This window comes from Sus scrofa, chromosome X (genome assembly GCF_054392235.1).
Source record: "Sus scrofa isolate SSC_HxYL_T2T_F1_AM1 chromosome X, Sscrofa_HxYL_maternal_Yorkshire_Landrace_v2.0, whole genome shotgun sequence".
NCBI lineage: Eukaryota > Metazoa > Chordata > Mammalia > Artiodactyla > Suidae > Sus > Sus scrofa.
The window spans coordinates 74,555,216-74,577,133 of record NC_139401.1 but is presented as its reverse complement, the minus strand read 5'-3'; the positions used below and the strand labels follow the sequence as shown (position 1 = coordinate 74,577,133).

Genomic DNA, 21,918 nt, shown 5'->3' with positions numbered 1-21,918 from the left:
ACAAGGAGGCCTGGTCTTGCCACTATTATTCAACATACCCTACACAAAAATAAACTCAAAATGGCTTAAAGACTTAAATGTAAGACAAGACACCACCAAACTCCTAGAAGAGAACATAGTATGAGCAACCCTAGCCACAGCAGTCAGATAAGAAATACAAATAAAAGTAATCACCGTTGGAAAGGAAGAAGTAAAACTGTCATTCTTTGCAGATAACATGGCACTATATACAGAAAATCCTACAGATGCCACCATAAAACTACTAGAACTCATCAATGAATTTCATAAAATTGCAGGATACAAAATTAATATACAGAAATCTGTTACATTTCTATACACTAAAAACAAACTATCAGAAAGAGAAATTAAGAAGACATTTTCTATGTTCTCTTCCAGGAGTTTGATGGTGTCTTGTCTTATATTTAAGTCTTTCAGCCATTTTGAGTTTATTTTGGGGCATGGTGTGAGGGTGTGTTCTATTTTCATTGATTTTCATGTAGCTGTCCAGTATTCTCTCATACCCTACACAAAAATAAACTCAAAATGGCTTAAAGACTTAAATGTAAGACAAGACACCACCAAACTCCTAGAAGAGAACATAGGTAAAACGTTCTCTGACATCAACCTTACGAATGTTTTCTTAGGTCAATCCCCCAAGGCAACAGAAATAAAAGCAAAAGTAAACCCATGGGACCTAATCAAACTGAGAAGCTTTCACACAGCAAAGGAAACCATAAAAAAAAGACAACCTGCAGGACAGGAGAAAATAGTTTGAAATGATGCAACTGACAGTGTCTTAATCTCTAAAATATACAAACAAGTTATATAACTCAACAGCAAAAAACCCAACAACCCAATTGAAAAATGGGCAAAAGACCTGAATAAACATTTCTCCAAATAAGATATACAGATGGCCAACAGGCTCATGGAAAAATTCTCATCATCACTAATTATTAGAAAAATGAAAATCAAAACTACTATGAGGTGCCACCACACATCTGTCAGAATGGCCATTATTAATAAGTCCACAAACAAATGCTGGAGAGGGTGTGGAGAAAAGGGAACCTTCCTACACTGTCGATCAGAATGTAAACTGGTACAACCACTATGGAAAACAGTATGGAGGTAGCCCAGAAAACTAAATATAGAACTGCCATATGACCCAGCAATCCCACTCTTGGACATATATCCAGACAAAACCTTCCTTGAAAAAGACACATGCATCCTCATGTTCACTGTAGCACTATTTACAATACTATGACATGGAAATAACCTAAATGTCCATCAATGGATCAATGGATTAAGAAGATGTGGTATATATACACAATGGAATACTATTCAGCAATAAAAAGGACAAAATATTGCCATTTGCAGCAACATGGATAGAACTACAGACTCTCATAGTAAATGAAGTAACTCAAAAAGAGAAAGACAAATACCATATCATTTATATCTTGAATTTATATATGTCACAAATGAACCTTTCCACAGAAAAGAAATGCATGTACTTGGAGAACAGACTTGTGGTTGCCAAGGGGGAGCGGGAGAGAGTGGGATGGACTGAGTCTGGGGTTAATAGATGAAAACTATTGTATTTGGAGTGAATAAGCAATGAGACCTATATCCAGTCACTTGTGATGGAACATGACAGAGGATTATGTGAGAACAAGAATATATATGTGTGTGTGTGTGTGTGTGTGTGTGTGTGTGTGTGTGTGTGTGACACTGGGTCACTTTTCTGTACAGTAGAAATTGACAGAATGCTGTAAATCAGCTAGAATGGAAAAAAATAAAAATCATTAAAAAAATTCTAAGGAGACACAATGGAGCCAAAACAAAAAAGCCAAAACAATCTTGAGAAAGAAGAACACAGCTGTAGGTAACACATTCTGTGATTTCAAATATTACTATAGAACTACAGCAAACAAGATAGTATGGTACTGGCACAAAACAGACACATAGTTTACTGGAAACAAATTGAGAGCCCAGAAATGAACCCACACTTTTATGGTCAATCTATGACAAAGGAAGCAAGAATATACAATGGAGAAGAGAAAGCCTTTTCAACAAATGGATCTGGGAAAACTGTACAGCTACATACAAAAATAAACTCAAAATGGATTAAAGACCTAAATCTAAGACCTGAAACTATATAACTTCTAGGAGGAAGCACAAGTGGTATACTCTTTGACATCATAGCAATATTTTTTTTTTGGATGTGTCTCTTCAAGCAAGGGAAACAAAAACAAAAATAAACAAATAAGACTACATTAAAATAAAAAGTTTCTTACACAGCAGGCGAAACTCAATAAAATGTGAAAGCTGCCTACTTAATGGAAGATATTTGCCAGCAATATAAATGATAATGGTTTTATACCTAAAATATGCAACAAACTCAAACAATTCAACATTAAAAAAACAAACTAGTTGATTAAAAAATGGGCAAAGGACCTCAATAGACATTTTTTCCAAAGAAGATATATAGATGGACAGGCGCATGAGATGGTGCTCAACATCACTAATCATAAGGGTCATGCAAATCAAAACCAAAATAAGATATTAACTCATATCTATCAAAATGGCTATCATCAAAAACACAAAAAATAGCCAGTGTTGGGGAGAATGTGGAGAAAATAGAAACCTCATCATGAGCTGTTGGGAATGTAAATTTGTGCAGCCACTATTCAGAACAATATTGAGTTCCCTTAAGAAATTAAAAATAGAACTACCATAGAATCCAGCAATTCCATTCCTAGGTATTTATTCAAAGAAAATGAGAACAGTAATTTGAAAAGATACATGTACTTCTATATAGAAGCCACCTAAGGGCTCATCAATAGATGAATTGATAAAGAAGATGTGATATCTATAAATCCTGAGTTCTCATATACATGTGTATACACACACACACACACACACACACACAATAAAATATTACTCAGCCATAAGAAAGAATGAAATCTTCCCATTTGCAGCAACATAGATGGACCGAGATAATACATTTTAAGTGGAGTAAGAGAAAGACAAATACTGTATGATTTCACTTATATATCAAATCTTAAAAGCGAAACAAATGAATAAATATAACAAAAGAGAAACAGAGTCATAGATAAGCAGAACAAAAAGCGAAAGGGAAGGAGAGGAAGAGAGAAGTAGGTATGGGAGATTAAGACTTAGAAATTTCCATTTAAAAAGTAAATGAGTTAAGAGTATGAATACACAGTGTGGGGAATACAGTCAATAATTATGTAATATCTTTGTATGGTGACAGATGGTATCTGGACTTATCACAGTGATCATTATGTAATGTACAGAAATACTGAATTACTATTATCGTGTGCCAGGAATAACATAGGGCCATAGGTCAATTATACACTGAAGGTAGTCAAAAAGTAAAAACTCGCAGTTATAAGTAAGAAGTAGGGATGTAATATACAACAAAAAGGAATGTAATTAAGACAGTTATATGTTATATATGAAAGTTGTCAAGAGAGCAAATCCTAACAGTTTCCATCACAAGGAAAACACTTTTTTTCTATTTCATTAGTTTTGTATTCATATGAAATGATGAATATTCAGTAAATTCATTGTGATAGTCATTCCATGATCATGTAAGTTAAATATCATGCTGCAAACCTTAAACTTATATGGTGTTGATGTCAATTATATCTCAGTAATAAGAAGGAAGGAAGGAAGAAAGGAAGAAGGAAAGAAGGAAAGAAGGAAAGGAGAAAGAAAGCTGTATCGTTTTCTGTGAAAAAAGAAAGAGCATGCAGTTCCTAAATACACATTCTTCCTTAACGCCATTGTTCTTACCCTGACATAAGTAAAATTAAAATAAAATAAGTTATTTTTTATGGTCTTGAAGAATTTATAAATTCCATACTAGCAGACAATTTAAACAATGGAATCCAGCCATTCTTTAATCAAAGTCTGTGTCTTTCTGCTGCAGGGAAGTGGTGGATTAGGATTAGGCTAATAAAGTTAAACAAAGGGATATAGACCTAGCTTTAGGGTATGCTAACAATGGGCTGCAGAATTTTATATGCAGCAGGGCCTCTCTGCATTGTACCAAATTTAATCTTACTCTAAAGTATAATATAATAATTATTATTGACTAAATTTTTTTAGGGGCTGGGCACAATACTAAACCCTTTATGTGCTTTCATTATTTATTACAATAATCTTATGAGCTGGTATTATTTTCATTCCAGATTCACAGATGAAGAAACTAATGCTGAAATGCATTAAAAACTTTCTCCAAAGCACGCATTTGCCCAAGATCTGTCAAAGTAAAAAGCACAACTGAAACACTAAGCATAATGAATAACAAAATAATGCATTACTACATTTGTTATCTCATGCTAATTAGACTGTCAACTTAATGACTTCTACTTGAGTGAAGAAATGGCTCATAATTCTTTTTTTATCATTCTTAATTCCAAGGCTTGGCCTAAAGTAAGAGCAAGAAAACCTGTTGATTAGTTAAAGCATTTTATACCCTATAAAAGTAGATTTTCCTAGATGATCCCTCCAGTCCTTTCCCACTCTGAAATTCTGTGATTATGAAACAAAGAAACATGTCACAAACAATAATACCTCCTGGAGTTCCCATCATGGCACAGGGGAAATGAATCTAACTAGGAACCATGAGGTTGTGGGTTTGATCCTTGGCCTCACTCAGTGGGTTATGGATCCGGCATTACCGTGAGCTGTTGCAGATGCAGCTTGGATCCCGTGTTGCTGTGGCTCTGGCATAGGCTGGTGGCTACAGCTCCAATTCAACCCCTAGCCTGGGAACTTCCATACGCCTGGGTGCGGCCCTAAAAAGACAAAACAAACAAAAAAACCAAAAAAAAAACCCATTGGTAAAAATAAATACTGTTTGAAAATAAAATAAATTATATAAAAAAATACCTCCTGGAACTTTAAGACTTGGTAAGAAAAAGTTACAGTGAAGAAACAATGATTCATATTAATTTGATTGCCTATACCAAAGAAAAATAATTATCTCTATTTAAAATTATCATATATTTGGACAAATAAAGTATGAAATTAAGAGCAGTCCAAAGTGCTTCCACAAAAGTGTCAGTGACTTGTGACCAAAGGTGCCTACAAGAAATGAATGCTGAGAGGGAAATAGGGTAACAGGTGCTTTAGACTGCTCTGGTTGCTTTGGGAGTACCCTTAAAGCAAAAGACTTCCTTGAAACAAATCACACTGTTATAATCAAATATCAAAACTAAATATGTGACAAGTACTAGTCTAACATATGTGGCTTTTACGTTCCATAAAATTTCAGATTAAGGTTACACTAAGAATTTAAAAGTAAACAAACCAATTCATTCTAGCTCCACCTCCCTGCTTTAACCTCTATCATTATCAGCTCAGTACAATGAGCTCCTATATACACTTCATTCCCCTTTAGAACTTTGTCATAATAGAAGGAAGGAAATTTGATTGGTAATATGAAGAGGTATAAAATGTTGGTGATTTTATAGTTAGCAAAAATGTTCTCTAACTCTATGAAACAAATTTTGGCAGTAAGGAAACCTAATTACACAAGCCACGGCTTTCTCCTAAAGCCACCCTTTCTGAAAATGCTGCAGGGCTTCTAATCCCAGTCAGATTTTCCAGGCAGCCTTCCCATATAACGATAAGCAAAAACACAAATCCTCCAACAGGCTGATGTAAGGTCACAGGGCAGGCATATGAGAACCAAATATGGTTGTTAAATTCTCCAGCTCGCAAGAGGTACTTATTAAAAAAGGCTATAACCACCAACTCTAAATCACCAGTTCTTGAATTACAAGAAAAGTAATAAGCAATTAATCTATTTTTATTAGTGTTAATTGGATGACAAATATGAGCTAGTGTATTGTGTATTACACTAGCTCTGCCTTTTTCTTCTTTTCCTTTTTTTACTGCAGGAAAGGCTTCTGTGAAATGTGGCTGTAATGGACATCAGGGTATTGCATCTAAATAAACAAATTAGTCCAGTCTACCCCTACACAGAAAGAAACAGAGATTTCCCAAGTGCTCTTTGAGAATAGCTTCTGTCCCATTGTATGGAAGGCACTGTCCTATGCTATGACTAAGGAAAACATCCATATGTGATATCATTTGGTGCTAAAGATAAGTCCTGAGGGCATCTTTGTCCTTATTTAAACTTCAAGATAGAACATGAAGAGAATAATTTACCCTACTTCTCACTACCAGATTTACATAATAAACAGCAGTATTTGGAAATACTGTCTTTCCAAAGATCATAGAGTTCTAATCAGCATTATTATATGCCTTGGTAGCTTTGAAAGCTGTCATTTCAGTCAAAGTCAAATAAAACTCAAAGCATTTTGAGAGTGTGCATCAAGAGCCACAGAAATATCCATGTTCCTTGATCCAGTAATTTCACTTCTGGATTCCTAGTCTAAGTAAATAATCCAAAAGAGAGTAGAAATTGTGTGCCTGAGAGGTGGTACAATTTTTTGGTATGTTTTTGTTGTTGTTGTTATCATTAATTTGTTTTTTAGTGGTAGAGAATTGAAAGTTGCCTGCATATCCAATCATTTGGACTTGGTTAAGTAAACAGTGGTGTGGTCATTCAAAAGATTGCTATGAGCACATTAAAACTACCACTGTACAATTATGTATTGATGAGGAAAAATAGTTACAACAAAAAGATTGAAAAAACAGGTCTAGGCAATTATGTTTTTTGCTATGATTCCAACTGTGAAAAGGATAATTGTATGTTTTTTAAAAACTAGACACAAATTCAAACAGTTATTACGATCTCTTAGAGACAGAAGTGAGTGCTTAGCACCTTGCTTAGGTGACTAAGGGAGCTATACTGGGATTATGAGATTATGGGGATTCCCCCCTCCAAACTTTTCCAGTGATGTTGTATTGATTTACATAATTAAGAAAATTTCAAAAAGTCAATTCATGTATATTGAGCTCATAGTAGAAGCAGCACAGTATAGTGAAAAGACCATTGACTATGGAACCTATCGCCCCCAGGATCTTCACCTCCTGGCATTTACTTCCTTATTGAATTCCCTCCCCCGGAGTGTGGGAAGGACCTGTTACTTGCTTCCTATCAGTAGAATATGGCAAAGGTAATGGGATTATCACTTCACTGATGATGTTATATTACACAAGGTTTTATCTTTCTAAGCTATTTTACACTAGTCTCGCTCTCTTTCTCTATCTCTCTCTCCTCTTTGTTGGCTACAAAGACACAAACTGCCATGAGTACTATAGCCTCAAGTAAATGAATCCTGCAAACAACCACATGAGTTTGAAGGTGGATTCTTTCATAGTGGAGCCTCCAGTTGAGAAACCAATCTTGGTTGACACTTTGATTGCAGCCTTGTAGGACCCAGCTAAAGCTATACTAGAACTCCTAACTTATAGGCATTGTGATATAATAAATATGTATTTTTTAAGCCGCGAAATTTATAATATTTGTTAAACAGCATAGAAGACCAATATAAAACCCAAATAACATGGGCTTGAATCTCAGATCCTCCATTTATGATTGGTGTGATGAAGCAAGTTGATTAACCTCTCTGACTCAAATTCTGGATTGAGTGTAATAATACTCACCTCCCAGAAATGTTGCACAGAAAATTACAGATAAGAGAAGCAATGTGTCTCTAACACTGACTGCCACAAGACAGGCTTGATTGTAAATTATAAGCTCTCTCAAGGCTAAAACCTTATCTATCTTGCTCATCATTTTATCCAGTGTCTATAATCATATCTAACCTATAGCAGGTGTTCTATAAATATGCAGCAAATAAATAAATAAAATAAATAAATACATATAAGCTCTCAAAGAAACATAGCTACTTTATTTATTTGTTTATTTATTTATTTTGCTTTTTAGGGCCACACTTGTGGCATATGGAGGTTCCCAGGCTAGGGGTCGAATCAGAGCTGTAGCTGCTGACTACACTACAGCCACAGAAATGACCGATCCAAGCCGCATCTGCCTACACCACAGCTCATGGCAACGCCCAATCCTTAACCCACTGAACAAAGCCAGGGATCAAACCCGAAACCTCATGGGTACTAGCGGGGTTCGTAACCCACTGAGCCACAATGGGAACTCCCAAAATGTAGTTACTTTAAATATACATAAAAAAATTTTAATTATAGAAAATTTTAAAAGAACCCCTGCTTTCAAGGTATTAAAAACAATTAATTATACCATAGTGCATCAATCACAACATAAGACAGCATTTCTGGAACAGTATCATAATGAGGGTATACAGATAAGGAATGAATCATAAGAATATTTTATCTACACAATTAAATATAACCTTTTGACAAGTTGCTATCAATATCAATAGAAACTATATACCAAGATGATAAAGAGGTATTTAAATCAAGCAGTGTAATCACTAGGTAGTCACTATAAGGTAAGTGCTTTGTAAAATGCTCAGCTGATGCCTGAATACTCATAAAGTCTAATGACTTTCCTCACTCATTTCATGGCACTCTGAGAAAAAAGGTGGACTGTTTAGCATATCCAGGAAATGTTTGAAAGACCACTCAGAGACTGTAAACTTCTCCATGAGAAATCTCAGAAAAATACAACTATTTTTTGCATTACAATAAAATTCCAGAAGTACTGTGTTCAGGAAAAGTATCTACCAATGTAAGAAATTTTATCCTGGGATAACAGTCCATAAAGAAGGTGTTTCTAATGTAAGAAAGTCTAATAGAAAGTTGACTGACAATTAAATATTATCAAACAATACAATTTTGAGCACTAGAATCAATTTCTATTAAAATATCCTGCCATATTGTAAAACTTTTCTTTTTCTTAGATTTGCTACTTTATTTGGCAGCTATTAAATGGCTACAAACTCAAAAGAATTACCACTCCCAACTGAAAATTAACCTGAAACAGTAGAAAAAAATTCCAAAGTTAAATCAATTTGAATCACAAAACCTATACTCACAACACTCAGCTAGTGTTCACTGTAAAAATCCACCAATATTTCTTTCCATGAAAAAAAAAAGGAAAACCAAAAATATTGTTAAACAATGAGTAAGGAAGTCACTCACTCTCTGAAAGTCCCCCAAATCATTTTATGAAGAGAACCAATAATATTCACACAAAGACCCATGAACATTCTCAGAAAATTTTTTCTCCACTTCCCTTTACTTTTCCAAAGAGAAAGGAAGCTATTTTTGCTTATATCTTATTAAATCTTCAATCCAAAGACATCTCTTTTGGGGACCAAATTCTCCCTCAGTGAAATAAAAATATTTTAAGGCAATGACTTTTTCAAATTCAAGAGTCATATTATAGTAGCAATTGACAGAGAGGAATAAAACACAAAGAATGATTTAGGGAGGTTTGATCTATTGCTAATGGCATCACTCAAAGTAGGGAGAGAATCTCAACCTAACACTCATCATGAAGCAAAGCATCAAATGAAGGAAGAACCATAATCCTTTCACGCATTATTCAAATTCATGAAATTGGCACAAAATGCCTCAAGTCAACTTCCTTAAATTCAATTTATTTACCCTTAAAATTGCTATTATATTAAATGCATAACAGTAGATATGAATATTTGTACACATCATTTAAAGGAGCAATGTTCACAAATAATTCTGCCAGATTTTAGATCACAGGGTCAGCTTTCCAAACAATTAAAACTTTATCAAACTAAACAGCTTATTTTATTAATGTCACATAATGAAACAAAAAGACATGGCTTTTCTTTTCCTCATACTGAAAAAAAAAAAAAATACAACCACCCAATTTAAAACTAACCCTCAGTTACAGTCTATTTAAGGTAAAGTATTTTAAGTAGCCTTACACAAACATATAATGATTGTAATTTTTTTATTATTTTAAGGAATTTGCAAGAATATCCACAGAGAAATGTATATTATTAAATATTGTTTAACAATCTAAAAGTTTTTTATATGAATGCTGAAGGTTGTACAGGCTCAGCTGATAGATAATTTTTGGTTCAGTTACCTTTACACACAAAAACCTGCATGTCCCTGGCTACCCTCTCCAGACCCTCCTGGGGGGAAAAAAAAAAAACTGCTAACCACATACAATTGATGGTGGGTCCACAACACAATCTTTACACCTAAAGGTCTGGCTGCCGGTGATTTCAGAAAGCACACAAACAAAATCCCCCAAAATACTACCATTTCAGACTACTTTAGCTGTAGTATGATTTTTTTCCCTCTGTAGTTATTTATGTGATTAATATTTAATTACAAAGGAAATTAAACATTTTCCTTACAAAGGAGCATGGCAACTCAGAGAATTCTGTATCCTGGCCCAAACAAGTGATTTGCCATAGGAAAAAAATTTAGTCTGAAGCCTTAGCTGGGCAGTGTGTCCCAGATGAACACTCCAGAGAACAGTATGAATGTCCTCCCAGACTCAAGTCATAACGCATGTTTCAAACTGTCTGGCTGAGAACAACTGCCATGTATTACCTAATTAGTTAAACAAGTCCAGAATCTAATAGTTCAAGTTAACCAAGTTAAGTTTGCTAAAATAAAAGAGGCCTGGGTCATGTAGTTCTGTGGGCTCATTAGTGAGTTTTCTGTGCAATTTAATTGCTACCTTGTTACTTGGACGATGACCATCAAGAACAGTGTCATGTCCTGCAATAGAAACTACTGTCAAAGATGGTGAAAATTCTGATGTTTTTACTCACAAACTAATAAGTAAGTAAACCTACCAAAGTTTTAAGGATGGTGGCAGAAAACATAAGTTTTCATAGCAATAGCAGTAGCAAGAGTATCTGCATTTTCTTGTGCCTGTTTCCTGATCCCCAATTCTTCTAGGGTGACACAGGGGGCCAGGTTAGGGAACCTGGCTGGATCTTTTATATTGAGCAGGAAGGAAATCTTCTCTTTACTTTAGAGAGATACACCATTTTCCCTTTCAAGGCCGTCTGCCTCCTTGAAAAGATAATATGGAACAAAAGTGGTTAGTGCCTCTACTCACAAGATGTAAACAAATGCAAGAGATGAATGGAGAATTAATTGCCAGTTTCTAACATGTACAACCTATTTGACTATGACAGTATTCTCAGTTCTTGTCTTACACATTGCTAAAGTGGAAGCTAATCTCAACATCAAATGTAGTTTTGGGTAATGAAAGCCTGTAATTTTACCACTTGGTTGTACAGAAAATTGTGGGAATTAAATTGAATAGCAATTCAAATAAAAATACAAATCATGGATTCTGTGAGATTCCATCAGGACAGACTGCACTCTTCTACATCCAAGGATAACACATTCATTCAGCAGCCACTCATAAAATGGGTTGTTTATTTATAAAGTCTGCTCTTGCGACCAATGATACATCTTTAACTTCTCTCAATCTAAACCCAAATATCCATATATGTGCCAAAAGACAAAAAGTAAATCATGACCTCATTTTAAAGTCTAGACAAGCTGCAAAGCATTTATTCTCTCTATAAACATGCTTTTGCCTTAAGGATTTTAATACTGGTTCAAGAAATGATTTGCTGAAATAAAACTAATGCTAGTCAAGTTTTAAAAAGAAAAACCTAGCAGTTACCTCTACAGAATTATTATTAAAAGTAAAGTATATAAAAGATGGACTTTACTATGTGTGGTTAATACTAAAATATTTTATAATTTCTTCTTTGATTCTGTTTTGATTTTAATATTACAAGAATAAATTGTGATGAATATAAATTATAGAAATTAAAATACTCATTTTATCTCTTTTTTTTTTTTTTTTGGCTTTTTAGGGCCACACCCATGGCATATGGAGATTCCCAGGCTAGGGGTCAAATTGGGGCTGTAGCCGCTGACCTACTCCACAGCCACAGAAACACTGGATCCAACCCATGTCTGCTATCTACACCACAGCTCACGGCAATGCTGGATCCTTAACCCACTGAGCAAGGCCAGGGATCGAACCCACAACCTCATGGTTACTAGTTAGATTCATTTCTGCTGTGCCACAACGGGAACTCCTATCTCATGATTTTTAAAAGCATTTCACTGCTTATAAGAGATTATAAGCCAGCTTCCATGGAAAGCCAATAAGATACATTCTCTTCATTGAGATTTATACACAGAAGGGGAATGAATTATTCCAAAGAATCACCTAGTTATCTGACAGTAGGTAATTTATTGACATATATCTATTTTCCCAGAGCATTAGACTCACTCATTCTGTAGCAAAGAATCATATGTATAATTAACAGCAAACATATTGAATCCATGGCTTTTCTAAAATTCAAATACTACTTATTAACTCTGTGTAATCTACCAAAGCAATAAAATCTCATACCTGTATCTTGATTGGTAGATATGTAGTTTTCTTAAAAATTTATGGGTCTTTTAAAAGAGCTACATGATAAGTATTTGTTAATGATTCTTCATTTTAGTATCCTGCAACTTTTTAACATTGGGTTTGAGACACACAAACACTTCAGTAACAAGTTATGTAGAGAACCTGGAAAAATCACTATTCTTTTCTTAGTATAAAAACAAGTAAAAGTGTTGAAAAATAGTTTGAAAGATTTGCTGCTATACTGTACTTAATTTAAAAATAACTTAAAAATGTTTTCTATTTTCCTCAGTCCATGTTCATATGAAATATCCTGGCAAAACCTGCACGCAACCCCAAATCCTATAGATAGCTCTCCAGGGAACATAAAGGAGAAGTACTTCTGTTTTAGAAAAGTTTTAAATTTAATAGGACACTAAATTCAATTTGCTACACTTCAGTATAAATATTTTAAAATAATGATGAATGTGCTAAATATTACACCAAGCATTTTACATGCATTATTTCATTTTAATAGATGACAAAACAGTCCTTACAGCAGTTAACATCCACAGGAAGACATGGTGAGAAAAGGGTGGAACAAAGATTCAAAGTAAGCAGCTTAATTCCAGCTGCTTTAATCCATGATCTTTACCATCACATTATGCAAATGCAAGTTGAGTAATTAAACTATAAATAAGAAAATAATGCCGGTAAAATTTAAATAACTAGGAATTTCTTGACTTTTATTTATTTATTTATTTTTATTTTTGGCCACACCCACAGCCATGTGTGGAAGTTCCCAGGCCAGGAATCGACCCTGTGCCATAGCAACCACCTGCATCACTGCAATGATGAGGCTGGAGCCTTAACCCACTGTGCCACAAGGGAATTCCTTCTTGACTTTTAAAACATATATTTCTGGAGTTCCCATCATGGCTCAGTGGTTAACAAACCCAACTAGTATCCACGAGGATATGGGTTCAATCCCTGGCCTCATTCAGAGGGTCAGTGATCTGGCATTGCTGTGAGCTGTGGTGTAGGTCACAGAAGCAGCTTGGATCCCACATTGCTGTGGCTGTGGTGTAGGCTGGCAGCTACAGTTCGGTTTCCTAGCCTAGGAATCTCCATATGCCACGAATATGGCCCTAAAAAGACAAAAATATATGTATATATATACATACATTTTTTTTCATTCTAAGGATTGAAAAGGGGGAAGCTAATCAGTAAAGCTAATGAAATGACAAATAGCTTTAAACTAATAAAAGGGAAAGTATAAAATTAAAGTATAAAATTATTTTGACTTGTAAATCAACTATTCTTTAATAATAAAATTTTAAAAAAGACTTAAAGAAACACACTTTAAGCAGGTATTTCCATTTTAGTATGTATTTTTGTCTAACATCCCCAGTATTCATTTTTTCAAGCCTAGAACAGAATTTAATAATGGATTTAAAATGTTATTTCATAAGATCTATTAAAAGCAACCAATAATCATATAATTTATTATACTGCCCAACTTAGTTTATGATAATAAGGTCAGAGCTAGGTGTTCCTTGATTTGAGAAAGTCTTGGGACAATTATTTAATTATGTATTATTCCTTTAAAACAGCAGGCTTTTTTTGGAAATATCAGAAGTTTAGATTAAGATCTATGGTATAAGTTAAAAATGTATTTTTTTCTACTCTCTTCCAGATGGTATGTTATTGAATATATTTTCATCGAAGCTGTACTGAATACATTCATTTCTTAAATAAACACACAGCTGCTGAAAAGTTCAAAGAATGATTCTCATCACAACTTGTGATCAGTATGATCTATGGTATTCATCTAGATGAAGGCGTGTTTGGCAAAGGCCTGGAAATTCTTGTCTTTCTTATTACATCGCTTTGAAGTTAGCTTGACCAAAAGTTAAGGCTGGCATATTTATTATAACTACTACATGGGCAGACACAGACAGAATTTACTTACAATGTTAAAATTTTCCATTGAATGGACAGGTGCAATTATTTTACCCTTTTCTATCAAGATGTCTGGAGTATCAAGAGTAATTTTCCCATCCAGCCTAGCACAGAGTAGGAGCCTCACCAAATCATTCCTCACAGCTAAGAACTTCTCTTTGGAATGGCCTGGTCTAAAAGGAAATGCCCATGATTTCTGTTTATTCAGCAGGGCAACAGGACACAAAATGAAGGTCTCTAGCTCCTCCATCCAGCTGAGGAAAGAAACACATTTGGATGCATTCAAAACATGCCTAATTCCAATAAATCTAATACTACAATTTAAAAAGGCATGCCTGTTTGTGAATACCATTTACTGAGAAGAAAAGCTTAAACTAAGGTCTAAATTCTGTATTTAAATGCACATATGGCTCCCCTTATGAAGAACCAGGATGTGGCCTGAAATTTCTGCTTTAAAGGAGGAAAAAATAGCTGAAGTTTGTAAACTTTATATAAGTTAGGCTAATGTATACCAATGAATAGAAACTTCCACCAACCATACCAAAATAATTTATTTTAAAGAAGGAAGAGGAAAAAAAGAGAAAGAAGTACACCACCAAATTTGAATTATAGAAGGTATTATGCTTTAGATTAGAAAAATCACATATCCATTATTTTAAAAAATGGAGACCAGAATGCTACTACTTCCTAGATTGAATTTTAAAAAGTTAAAACCTCCACTATATTAAAAATATATAAATTTATTTTTAATTATTCACTGTGAAATTCATTATTTTGGTGTATATTTCAATGGATTTTGATAAATGCATAGAGTCATATAACACCAGCACAATCAGAACAGTTCCTGACTCCCTCCAAAATTCCCTTGTGCTACACTTTTGTAGCACTAGTTTTTATAATTAAAATTTTAGTTCACAGCTATGCTTCTTAACGACTAGTGCATAGTTATTTACTGGTTTCTCTCAATACTTTTGGTGAATAAAGGTTTAGCTTTTTTACAGAAACACTAATGGATAAGAGTCTGTATGTCAGGGCAGCAAATATTTATGAAATGCTTGCTCTGGGCCCAGCATTACACTACATTTTCTGAGGGCTACAAGAGAGGATAAAAAATATGACAAGAAGGGAAGTCATAGGCATGTCAAACTATATAGCAATACCAGCCATTATTTAATGGAATGTTTAACTGTGAAAGGGATTCTTAACTCAGAACTTAGGATCTGTGAATCACCTAAAATATGTATATGTACGTCTTCAGGAAGAAGCTCCAGAGCTTCCATTATGTTGTTAGGTTGACTAGAGTGGAAGGTCTTTAGAAATAAAATGAGAATGGAGAGGCAGGGTGGAAATCCTTGCTGGTAAATCCTAAAATCTAATAAGCAACAGAAAGACATAACCCTCACTTAGCACTTTAAGCTTTCACACTTGTTTCTTTCATGTGAACCAAGAAGCATTTGTAGAAGGTTCTTAAGCAATGAAATGAGATGAGGGAGACAGCAATTGAGGAAAATTATAAGAGCAATAGTATGCAAGATGGGTTGAAAACAGACTATGAGTAAGAAATTATTGTTTAGGTTTAAAAGGTCAGTTGGAAGGTGTGGGTCATAAAAGTGCAGAGGAAGTCAAGAGTCTAAGAGAAGTTAACAAAAGAAAAATGAATAGGATTCACTGACGGGTTAGTTGGGAAAGTTTAGGGATTAAAATTTATTTGATCAACCATTTAACAAGTATTTATTGAGCTGAGCATATTAGGTTCCTGGCATTTATTCTAAGCATCAGATAAAGAACAATAAACAAGACAGACAAGGAAGGTCCTTCCCCGCATGGAGTTCGTAATCTAATGAGTGGAAATAGACAATGAAAATGAAAATGAAAACAAATTAATGGACAAAATAACTTCAAATAGTGATTAACTGATAAATACTATCAGTTATCAAAGTATCACTATGAAAGATGACTTCAGGATACAAAGGGGACAAGTACAAGGGAACTAAATGTGTGCTAATTAACGGTCTAGGCTTTAAAAACAAATTATCTCATTTGATTAAAAAATGATACTGACAGTACATGGGACCACTGGTAAACACAGGACATTGTGAAGTTAAACCTCCATAATGTATGTGTATTTTATATATGTGTGCAGGGGGAATTTATATAAGAAGGGAAGAAAGGTGAGAGGAGTGGCAGAGAGTAAACATGATGAGTTAAGTTTTAAATAAATTGAGCTAGAAGTCTTCTATTTTTGGGAGAAATCAAACCATGGGTATGATAGCAAAAAGTACTATCTGAATTTAAAAAAAAAAAAAACTAGCTTGGTGCAGCAAAACAAGATGCTATATCAGTAAATGGTATCTTTACAAGTGAAGAAGATTTGGTTTATTGTAAATGTATAATGGCTATTCACAGTAAGGAATGAAGAATTGGTAAATCAATGCTTTGTGTTTTTCTTCTGCTTTCTATTCTCACAATTAACTGCTGATATAAGCTTTTTATGGCTTTAATCATGTAAAAGTAGGCTTGCTTGCTTATCCTACTAGGCCTTATGTGGGAAAAAATTCAGAAAAAATTATATACATGTATTCACATATAAGTCTTGCTATCCCTACTAAATTACTACTAGATCTTCTCAAGGACAGGTCATATAACTGATTTATGTTTGTGTCCCTCAGAACACAAGAGTGCTTTATACAGTGTTGATAATTAATAAATACTTTTAAGTAAAGACACTTTCAAGATAAATATTTAAAACACAATGAATCTGGAGTTCCCTGGTGGTTCAGCAGTTAAGGATCAAGCATTGTCATTACTGTGGCTTGGGTTTGATCCCTGGCTGCATGCTGCAGCCATGGCCAAAAAAAAAAAAAAAAGAAAAAAACAAACAAAAACACAGTGCACCCCTTTGATGTTCCCCTTTCCTGAGAATACTAACTGTATTCATTCTATTGGTACTCTAACAACTGGAAAATCAGTTACTAGCAGCATTTTCATCTTTCAACCAAAGTCTGTTTTGGTCCAATTAGAAATAATAAGAAAAGAAACTCAAAAAAATAGTAGGAGTTCCCATCATGGCTCAGCAGTTAATGAACCCAACTAGTATCCATAAGGATGTGGATTTGATCCCTGGCATCGCTCAGTGGGTTAAGGATCTGGCAGTGCCATCAGCCATGGGTGTAGGTTGCAGACGCAGCTCGGATCCTGAGTTGCTGTGGCTGGGGTGTAGACCAGCAGCTACAGCTCCGATTCAACCCCTAGCCTGGGAACCTCCAAATGCCATGGGTGCAGCCCTAAAAAGACCAAAAAAAAAAAAAAGACCAGAGTTTATGAACTTTCAGGCCCAAGAACTAAGATAGAAAAATGGCAGGTGAAGGAATGAAGTAGGTAAAAATGCTTTGCTGGCACCTTCTGACTACTTCCAGGATTTTATTTTCCTCTTCCCAACTCCTAAAGTGTTCTCTGTTTGTAGACAGTAAAAAATCTTTCTTAAGGCTATTAACCAAAGGCTTGATTTATGAGCTACTAAAAGAGCTATTTAGAATTGGTTACAGTTCAAAGATGACTATATACATACAACTGGCTTTTGTTCTCTGGATATCTATTTTAAAGAGGTAAACAATTCAAGATGAAAAATACATATTTGGGCAACAGGCATGAAATTACATGCTGCATACAGGCATAACTGAAGGTTCATTTAAGACAAGGATCAGTTAAATTTTTTCATGGAAATATGCAGTGTTGATCAACATTTGAAAATTAGGTTGTGCCTTACTACTTAACTACTACCTTACAACTGATTGGCACAGATGGGTTCATGAACATAGTCTCAAATAAATATGGCCTTTCCAGTCTTATAATTTATGTGTCCTTCACCACTCCCTTTTCTTGGCTTTTTTCCCACTTTTTTTTTATCTATTTCATAGAGTTGTGAGGATCTGTATAAGAAAGGCACATATGTTAGATATAAGGATTTTAGAAGCCAGGATAGAAAATCAATCTTTGGCAGATAAAAAGGACTCAACAAAAAGGAGGACAAAAATGAATTAAAACATAAAAAGTGCTTTAAATAATGTCTCACACATAGTAAGCATTCAATTAATGTTAGTTGTTGTTATTACTGAAGTTATTATCAACAGAGGTGAGAGAGGCAGCATTGGTGAACTGGCAATAACATTGGACTTTGAGGCAAAAAACTTAGGTAAAAATTCATCCAGCAAAGGAAACCCTAAACAAAATGAAAAGACACTATTCACAATAGCCAAGACATGGAAACAACCCAAATGTCCACTGAAAGATGATTGGATTAAGAAGATGTGGTATATATACACAATGGAATACTACTCAGCCATAAAAAAGAATGAAATAATGTCATTTGCCACCACATGGATGGAACTAGAGACTCTTATACTGAATAAAGTAAGTCAGAAAAAGAAAGACAAATACCATATGATATCACTTATATCTGGCATCTAATATAGGGCACAAATGAACCTTTCCACAGAAAAGAAAATCATGGACTTGGGGAATAGACTTGTCGTTGCCAAGGGGGAGGGGGAGGAAGTGAGATGGACTGGGGGCTTGGGGTTAATAGATGCAGACTATCCCCTTTGGAATGGATTAGCAATGAGGTCCTGCTGTGTAGCACTGGGAACTATGTCTAGTCACTTATGATGGAGCATAATAATGTGAGAAAAAAGAATGTATATATGTATGTGTAAATGGGTCACCATGCTATACAGTAGGAAAAAAATCATGCATTGGGGAAATAAAAAAAAATTAAATGAAAAGACAACCCACAGAATGGGAGAAAATCTTTGCAAAGGAAGCGACTGACAAGGGATTAATCTCCAAAATTTGTAAACACCTCTGCATCTTAATAGCAAAAAAAACCAAACCACCCCATCAAAAAATAGGCAGAAGATCTAAACAGACAGTGCTCCAAAGAAGACATACAGACGGCCAACACACACATGAAAAGATGTTCAACATCACTCATTATTAGAGAAATGCAAATCAAAACCACTATGAGGTACCACCTTATGCCGGCCAGAATGGCCATCTTAAAAAAAAGTATACAAACAATAAATGATAGAGAGGGTGTGGAGAAAAGGAAACCCTATCACACTGTTGGTGGGAATGTAAATTGGTACAACCACTGTGGAAAACAGTATGGAACTTCCTCAGAAAACTAAAAATAGAACTACCATTTGATCCAGCAATCCTACGCCTGAGCGTTTTTCCAGAGAAAACCATAACTTGAAAATATACATGTACTCCAATGTTCATTGCAGCACTATATACAATAGCTAAGACATGGAAACACCTAAATGTCCATCGACAGAGGAGTGGATAAATAAGATGTGGTACATACACACAATGGAATATTACTCAGCCATTAAAAGGAAAGAAATGCCAGCATTTGCAGCAAGATGGATGGATCTAGAAATTATCATGCTAGGTGAGGTCAGTCAGACGGTGAAACACCAACATCAAATGCTATCACTTACATGTGGAATCTAAAAAAAGGACACAATGTACTTTTTTGTAGGACAGATACTGACTCACACTTTGAAAAACTTATGGTTTCCAAATGAGACAGGTTGGGGGTGGGGGGATGTGCTGGGGGTTTGGGATGGAAATGCTATAAAGTTTGGTTGTGATGATCATTGCACAACTATAAATGTAATAAAACTCAAAAAAAAATTTGTCTATTCTACCCATTTCTGGGCCTCTGTTTCCTAATGTCCAATAGAATGACAAGAGTGCAATAGAATGACATAGGTGACTATGAGTATTACTACAAATATATGTTCAAGAATCTTGTAAATATAATCAAATAAGGATATAATTCAATAAAATCACTTGACTTTTCTCTCACTACCATCCTCCTCACTTGAGTTTATCTGGTCCCCATGGTCTCAAGTCTCCATGCTGTGTCTGCTTTCTTACTAGAGGTTCCCTGCTATTCAAAGCCATATCAGTATTTCTTTGCACTATTACACTATTATTTCTCTATCCCTCCCTTTCTCTTGCTATTCATCACCCTCTTTCTCTCTCACAACACACACCCAATTTTTTTCAGACTTCTTTATAGGATAATTTTCTTTCCCTTTCTCCTAAAATCCTATGTATTATATCTCAGTTGGTTCCATGGAAAGAGACTGATTTCAAACACTGCCACTTCTTTTAGAAAGTCAGTATTCACTCTCCAAACTATGTAGTTTTCAGCCCTTTAAGAAAGACCTGGCTTGTTCTTCCAGTGTTCTCAGCTCCATAGCCTTAGTTAGGCATAGCTACTTGATGCTATTTGACGTACCTGTTGTTCAAAATGCATGTTCTTAAGTCTTATTCCCACAGATCCTAATTCAATAGGTTTACAGCGTCCATGATTGAAATTCTGAACAAGCATCCTGTGAGATTTCTGAAGCACACAGTTGCCATACTACATTGTAAGAAACAATGAAATGTTTATTGAACACCTAACATGTTGTTTGTTCACCAGTCCCCTAGTCATATCTTTGCTCTTACTGTTACCTTTCTCAGGACTGCTCTTTCTCTTTCTTTTATAATGAAAACATTGCTTATTTTTTGAGATCCATCTCAAATGCAGCCAGCGTTCTAGTCCATTTTCCCAATACTCAGCACAAGTGTTCTTTTCTGTTGAACAAGATGTGTGACATTATCAGCACTGGGGTACAAGGAATAATTGAGTGATGATAGAGTCTTTAGGCCTTATAAACTGAAGTTTTACATATGAGTCTATGTACTTGAGTTAAGTTTGCTATAAGGCCTGTAAACTGGGTAGACTAATAGAAAATTAAAAAAAAAAAAAGCTTGGCATCTGATTGGTCAGTATAGTAACTCACACCACATAGAAATTAGAAAGGAGGACTTGCAGCCATATTACAACCAATTATTTAGAATGAAAAGTAAACAAATTAAAAAGATAGCTGTCAGCTAGAAAACTGTACAAGTTCAGTAAGGAGTAGTCAAGTGATAATAGCTCAATGGTATCAGGGAAAAAGATGGCTAGTGACACAACTACCTAAGTGAGTTTGTGTAGTTGGTGCAGGTTATATAATAACAAAGAGAAAAGAAGGAAAAGAGGGAGCTAAGAGTAGAGACTGCAGTAAAACATGAGAAGGATAGAGGCCATGGGTACAGTTAATAAGTGGCAAAATAGGGATTTGAACCTAGATCAACCTGATTTCCCTATACTAGTGGATTTTCAAACCTTAGTGTAACTTAGGTTCTATACTTGAGCATAGGAATGTACATTAAAAAACAATCATTTAGATGTAGGCGGGCAGTGTGTAAATAATATATAAAAAAACAGTGAACTATGGAGTTCCTATTGTGGCTCAGTGGATAAGAACTCAGTGCTGTCTATGTGAGGATATGAATTTGATCCCTGGCTTTACACAGTTGTTTAAGAATCTATCATTGCTATAGCTGTGGTGTAGGCCTCATCTGCAGCTACAATTCAACCTCTAGCCTGGATCTTCCATTTGTCTCAGGTGTGGCCATAAAAAAAAAAGAAAAGAAAAGAAACAATGAGCTATTATTTCTTACTGTTTGCTTGAAGCACTACTTCTCTGCCTCTCCCTATTTCCACACCAGCCTTTCAGAGATAGCCAACTACCTAGCAAGCTCAAGCATTAAAA

General features: G+C 34.9%; 1 protein-coding gene and 1 long non-coding RNA gene across 3 annotated transcripts in view; both read right to left on the bottom strand.

Moving 5' to 3' along the window:
- Window positions 1-21,918, bottom strand: part of SH3BGRL (SH3 domain binding glutamate rich protein like) — a 91,134-nt gene that overhangs the window by 41,730 nt on the left and 27,486 nt on the right. The window lies entirely within an intron of this gene.
- On the bottom strand, window positions 11,673-16,960 carry LOC146394674 (uncharacterized). Its single transcript, XR_014834761.1, has 2 exons — window positions 13,347-16,960; window positions 11,673-11,892 (listed from the first exon to the last, which is right to left on the bottom strand). It is a non-coding gene; the product is annotated as an uncharacterized LOC146394674 (long non-coding RNA).